At 43.9% G+C, this 7,094-nt stretch overlaps 1 long non-coding RNA gene across 4 annotated transcripts in view; it reads left to right on the top strand.

Moving 5' to 3' along the window:
• Positions 1-6,461, top strand: part of LOC111965670 (uncharacterized) — a 58,691-nt gene extending 52,230 nt beyond the window's left edge. For 2 of the 4 annotated variants that reach the window (XR_002877549.2, XR_002877547.2), the window contains one exon: positions 5,955-6,167. This is a non-coding gene — a long non-coding RNA (uncharacterized lncRNA). Of the gene's footprint in view, positions 1-5,954; positions 6,168-6,354 lie in introns of those variants that run through there. The other 2 variants (XR_002877548.2, XR_002877550.2) reach the window with 2 other exon arrangements.
• The last annotated feature ends 633 nt before the right edge of the window (positions 6,462-7,094 follow it).

Here is a 7,094-nt window from a genome sequence, read left to right as displayed (position 1 = left end):
ACACACACACACACACACACACACACACACTCTTTCAACATCATTCCCCTTTAATTAACCAGGTTAGTCTTGTTCAAGAGAGACATGGACACTAATTCCCATTCACACCCATGTAAACACACTGTCACTCCTTAACAGTCAATCTCCCACAGTTACATGCCACATCTTTCAGGCCCTAACACACAAACATGCTGCATTTTTCTGCATTCACACGGTCCCCCACACCCAAACATAAACACTAAGCATGCACTCAGCCTCTCACACATAGCTTGGCCCTATATTTGAACACCAACACACTATACACACATTCTTCCATGCTCCAACACACCCACAGGGGCCCTGCCTTAGTCGTAGACTCTCCTACCCAATAATGACAACGCGAAAATAGGTTTTTAGAATTTTGTCCCAATTTATAAAAATTAAGGAACAGAAATACCTTATTTACATAAGTTTTCAGACCCTTTGCTGTGCCACTCGAAATTGAGCTCAGGTGCATCCATTTCCATTGATCATTCTTGATGTTTCTACAACTTGATTGGAGTCCACCTGTGGTAAATTCAATTGACTGGACATGATTTTGAAAGGCAAACACCTGTCTATATAAGGTCCCACAGTTGACAGTGCATGTCAGAGCAAAAACCAAGCCATGAGATCAAAGGAAGTGGAGCCCCGAGACAGGATTGTGGCGAGGCACAGATCTGGGGAAGGGTACCAAAAAAATGTCTGCAGCATTGAAGGTACCCAAGAACACAGTGGCCTCCATCATCCTTAAATGGAAGAAGTTTAGAACCACAAAGACTCTTTCTAAAGCTGGCCACCTGGCCAAACTGAGCAATCGGGTAGTAGGGCCTTGGTCAGGGAGGTGACCAAGAATTTGTTTAACACTTGTTTGGTTACTACATGATTCCATATGTGTTATTTCATAGCTTTGATGTCTTCATTATTATTCTACAATTTAGAAAAAAGTTAAAAATAAAGAAAAACTCTTGAATGAGTAGGTGTGTCCAAACTTTTGACTGGTACTGTATGTTTCCTGAGCTTTCTTATATCTCCTGGATATAGGAAAGACACTTCAAAACCTTAGTCCTTATGATAGATTTTTTGGCTTTTTTTTTGTTGCCATTGATGAATGTGTTATTCAATGCATTTCTATGGGATTTGGTACTAAAGGCCAAATTCAATGTTTTATCAAATATATATTTTTAATGTATTTTTTAACACCTAAAGGGGTCCTAAAAATCAACATCAAATAGCTAAATGATCTATTGTATGTACATCTTAAAACAATTACATATGTCAGTTTATAACCCCCCCCCCAACATCTTAGACTCTAGAGAATTAAAAACATATACCTTTAATTCTCAGCATCAACAAAACTCTCTCTATCCTCTATCTTGTTAAGTGTGTTAAGATGTAGTGGCCGCAGCCACTTGATCTTAATGAGTGCTTGTTTCCTTTGAAACGGGGTCTGTTTGGCATGGTAGCTCCATCCTGGTGGACTAATTCCATGACTAGAGAATGGAAGATCATAGGTTCAAATCTCACTGATGCTGTGTCACAATACAAAATACACGTGTTTGCATGATCAATTCCTACGGAAATGAACCTACCTAAAAATGTCAACTCTTGGTCGTTTTTTCATTAGTCCACTGTTGATAAGGTCCCAAAATGCTGCATCATCACGTTGATGTGGCCGGTGACACTGTGGTTCTTGAGAGTCCAATATCTTGAAAACCTGACTGCTGACATGCAAAACATTTTGGGACTGTATCAACAGCGGACTAATGAATATTATTATTATTWTTTTTTTTAAATATGATCGATTTTTTCCCCCCTTGCCTTCCTTTCTGCATTACTAGGCACTAGTAACATCCGCATTTCGCTGCACCCGCTATAACACCAACTAAATTGTGTATGCAACCAATAAACTTTGATTTGATTAAGCTTGATTATTTTGGGAGACGTAAAGTGGTAAGCCTTCTAAGCTATGGTGCGTCTGTGTCTGTTTGTGTTGGTATAGCGGACTGGGTGTAGTGACACGGCTTGTTTTGATACTACTCAAACAATGTTTATGATAGTATTTCTATGAATGGGTCTCTCTGAGTGTGGTTGTGGGTGCAGTATCTGAGGTTATGTTGTCAGCTGTGTTTGTGAGGTTGTTATGTAGTGGTTATGAGATAGCTAGGGCGGTTGTGAGGCGGTTGTGAGGTGGTTGTTGTTTTTCCACGGCCTCTGGGCCTTCCTGTGTGACAGTAACGTGAGGTAAACCCCAGTAAATATGTCTTAGTCCTCCTTCCTCCCATCTAATTCCTCATTACCTCACAGTAGGCTGTCTCAGGGGAGATTTAGAACGCCCCCAAGGCTGTGGTGTGTTTGGCTATGTTTTAATGAGTGTGTGTTAACCCATGCGGTGAGTGTGTTGGACCACAGAGGTTCACTGCGGGAAGCAGGTAGCCCTGCAGCCAGGTGTGTGACCGTTGAACACATGGGTCATGCAGGTGACACACTTTCTGGGGTCTTCTGAATATGTGTGTGTGTGTCTCTCTGTGTGTGGTTTCACAGCCCGTTCGTTACACTGGCTTACGTAGGTCCACTGTGTCTCTGTCCTGTTCTATATAGAAAAAGCTTTAGAAAGACTTCATCCAGAAAAAAAACCACACTGACTTAAGTCTACTCACCAATCAAGCCCTATGACAGTGTTCGATACAGATGAGTTAGTCTCAGATCTTATCCACACTAACAATCTTTGTTAAACGTTTAGAGAGGACCAAAAGAGGTGCGAGTCGGAGACACACTTGTGTGCTCTGTTGATTGTTGATTTGATATTAGTGCATTTGTCTGGGGACTCGGGGGTTTGCTCATTCTTTCAGCTTTTATCAGCGTAACTGAACGCCCAGCCTCGTCAATCTACCCTCTCTACTTGTCTACCTGACTGTCTGTGTCTTAACCTTAGTCAACCCTTGTCTTTAAACAAACTCATAAAATCACAGTTTGTTCCCAACACTGTTCAAACAAGGCCTAGGAAAAGCCAGAGGGGACTAGAGGGAAATCTGTCAGCCATGTTCACCAGCCCCCATCAGTGGAAGGAAGAAGTACTGCAGGATGGATGTTTTGATATTTTGAAGGAGAGAGAGGATCTACATTTTCATGTGCGTAGTTGTTTTACAATCGTTGATATTTTTGTTATTATCAAATGTTTGCTTGTTATTCAATCTCACAGGCTGATTCCCACCTTTTGGAGGGGACGAACTACATGTTCAAGCTCAGCTTTGAACTGCATTACAATAGCCAATGTTATCAATAGCCAATGTTCTCAATAGCCAATGTTTTCAATAGCTAATATTATCCAAAAAAATAGTTCTCACGAACATCAAAACGGTATTCATTAGTGCATACCACGATACTACAACCTAAATAAATGTTCTGTTATCTTCTTTTAGTTAATTCATATCATTAACATTCCTTGTAACAAGAACCGTAAAGTTTTCCCTGTAAAGCCTTTCTAATGATGTTCTGTATTCTGACAGAGCCAGCCACGCTGTGTAAGCAACTATAGGCATGAACTAGTGGTGTTGAATTGAATCCGTTTGCGATATGTGTGATTTCTCCTCTGGCATTGTGTCTTCTACGACAGTGTTTACTGATAATTGAGTAATTAGGTGTAAAAGATAGCACTCCCATGGCTCAGTACAGCTAATCTTACCTGCCCGGGTTCCACTGCAGATCAGGTTTCATCACCTCAAGAGGTTAAACACTGCAGTTTAGCAGCAGCACCTCATCGCTTCCCTAAACGTGTGTGTGTGTGTTAGCGGCTTTAAAAATGCTTAACTGTCCTCATGCTATTCACTAAACAGGCCTCAGAGATGAGGCAATCAGCAGCAAGAAAGTGCTTAGAACCTCTGAGAAAAGATGATTGTTTGGCTTCACAATTGCAAAAAAAAAAAGGAAGACGATAATTTGACATTTCTTTTGTGAGTTTCAAAATCGCACCCTGAAAGGAAAGTTGTCGGGCACACTTCATATAGCTAGCAGCCTCACCTGCGTTGGTATTCCAAAGACAAACAACAATGCGTGCTCTTGGCCACAGACAGAGAAAGTGGTCATTATTTTTTAGTTACAGTGGCCATTGAGGTTGTGAAAGTAGTTCAACATGATGTGCATGTCATTACGGTGTAAAGAGACTTTTGTAAGTCACTCTACTCCTCTTCCTGCTTTCGTTAGGCTCTCAGTTGAAGAGCTACCTGGCACAGCGCACACGCACACGCACAACGCGCACGCGCACCACACACACACACACCACACCACACACACCACACACACACACACACACACACACACACACACACACACACACACACACACACACACACACACACATTTACCAAACAGCACACATACACACATTTACCAAACAGATAAGGCTCTCTCACACCTCTGGCATGGGAAGCCATTACAGCACCATTACAGCACCATTACAGCACCATTACAGCAAACCCACAGAGTTATATGCTGCAGCGTCCCTGCACTCCACTAGCCTACTTTCTCTTCCTCTTTTTTACTTTCTTCACCAAATACCAAACTCCACCTGGGCCTCCAACCAGAAGTGGATTCGGTTACCGATGCATTTCCATTTGATTGTCCCAAAAGGGGACTCGAAGAAGTAAGCGGTATGACTACGGGGGATCATATTTATGTAACACACACACAGTAATCCCACAGGACTTCCATTCCAAGCCACACCCAGGAGTAGTGGTAACAGGAGAACACCTTTCACAGGGTCAGATTGGAAGAGGTGGGAAAAACAGGAAGGCAGAAAGGTGCACAAAGCTTAGTTTCACCTATCCATACCTGCTATCCTCCTTCTGTCTCTCTCTCGCTCTCTCGCTCTCTCTCTCTCTCGTCCACCTTTTCTTTCTCACTTTCTCTCTAAAGTTAGGGCTTCTGCAACATATCTGAGCCATTTGAATATTCGTATCTGCTGTTAATTTGTGGTGTTTTTCTTCTCCCCCCTCCCGTAGTGTTTGCCTAAGAGTTGGCTCCTCTCAAAGGGGACAGTAATATCCACTGATGTAATGAGTGAGATAGGGATCTTTTGTGCACAGCGTTATAAATTGTCACCGTAATGTGAGTGAGTGGGGAGAGCGGGAGAGAGGGGAGGGAGAGAGGGGTGGAGGGAGGGTTGGATAAAGCAGTACGGCTGGAATCCACAGTGTTGTGAGAGCCCATACCTTTCAGCTTCATTAAACCAATTTCACGCCGAGGTGAGCTACGAGAGGAAGCTCCGAGTCTCAGCGGCAGCAACAATGGCGCATTGAAGGGATGAGGCGAAAGTAAATTAGGTACCACTTCACAGACGGCAAATTAAAATCTGAAAGTTGGATAGGAAAAGTTGAGGGGAGATGATTATGTCTTTATTGTGCCCCCCAATCTGAGAAAAACCCTCCTTCCTTTTACCAACATCCTTTGCCCCCCCACCTCCCCAACCCAATCCTCAGAGAAAAAATTATCTATTTCTTGTCTGATAATTGGTTTTGAAGATGGCCCCACTCAAAGCCTTAGTAAATCTCAAACAGCAAGCTGCGTGTGGACCTCCTTTCAGACACTTAATTTGCTTGAGCTTATCAGTAACATTTCATATCCAGGAAAATCCTATCAATTGAACTTTAATGTGCTGCTTATTTCTGTGCAATCATTGACCTCCCGTGGCCATTGAGCTGTTCTATTGGGCAGGGAGCTGGCTGTTTCTCAGTCAGCCCCCTCAAGGTGCAGGTTTTAGCCTACTCTCTGACACAGACACAGTCCTCTCTGCTTATGGAGTAGTATTACTATTTACCATGGCATTACATGGAAATCCATATTTGTTTGTGTCAGATGTTGATTTGATACATGTACAAAGTATATCTCTTAAATTCCATTGACTCTAATCTGATATGTAAAGTTCTATGTTTTGACAGTGTTTTTCAGAAGTGTGGTGAGAGAGCGGAGCGTCAGAAACATGAAACTTAAGATAGCAGAGTGGAAGAAGAGAACAAGTCTTTAGCACTTTGAAACCAGACACCGGGAGGTAGCAGATCCATTGGGTGGCTAAGGATCATGGGTATAGTGCGTCACGTGTATGTCAGTGTGTCAGCGTGTGTGTGTGGTTCATGCGTGTGTGTGAATGTGTGTGTGTGTTGTGTGTGTGGTGTGGTGTGTGTGTGTGTGTGTGTGTGTGTGTGTGTGTGTGTGTGTGTGTGTGTGTGTGTGTGTGTGTGTGTGTGTTGTGTGTGTGTGTGTGGTGTGTGTGTGTGAGTGGTGTGTGTGTGTGGGGAGGTGGATGCTGACAGGGTCTCTCTCTCTTTCTCTCTCTCTCAGGTTGACTGGGTCACTCGGGGGGCCCCGGACCCCACACAATACCCTGGCAGCAGTGTGGGCTTTACTGGGCTTCTACAGTGCTCTGCTGGGCCGCCGGCTTTACGAGAGACAGAGAGGCAGACGGATAGATCCCCTCGTCTTGTGCCATAAAGCCATCAGTGGGGAACAAAGAGGCCAGGTGCGAGGGGAGGCATTGGGAGCTCACCTGCACCCAGCAGGGAACAGCCTCTATCCAGCCAACCCAAGAGGGCCTCCACATTCAGCCTCCTCTCACTAACACCACTAATGGGGAACAGGGGCACTGTCAAAGAAGAGGAGAATCCTTCCTTGTTTTGGATGGCCTGGGATCCTTATTAGCTGTTAGTGCTAGAACACAGCTATAATGGTGAAGAGTTCAGTGCAGTTAACACAGATGTTGACAGTGCAGTGCAGAGCAGGCTGCAACAGGTTGCTGCTAAAAGCTGTAATTACAGTATGATCTGGAGACTCTAGTTACTGGGAGAGTGAGAGTGGTGGGATCCTTATGAAAAGTGCCAATTCTGAATGTATTTTTAAGAGGCACTTGTTGGAGGGAGAACATGGTTAGGTAACAGGTTGATCAGGAGTCTGACAGGGAATGGGACATACAGACAGACTAACTGACAGAGGGTCAGGATTGGAGACAGGAGGCAGGCAAGGTGGCAGATGGGCTAAGCGACAGACAGAGACAGGTAGGCATGGAGTCATGGAGCCAGGCAGTC

The sequence above is a fragment of the Salvelinus sp. IW2-2015 genome, linkage group LG6.2, assembly GCF_002910315.2.
Source record: "Salvelinus sp. IW2-2015 linkage group LG6.2, ASM291031v2, whole genome shotgun sequence".
NCBI lineage: Eukaryota > Metazoa > Chordata > Actinopteri > Salmoniformes > Salmonidae > Salvelinus > Salvelinus sp. IW2-2015.
This window is presented reverse-complemented; position numbering and strand designations above follow the sequence as displayed.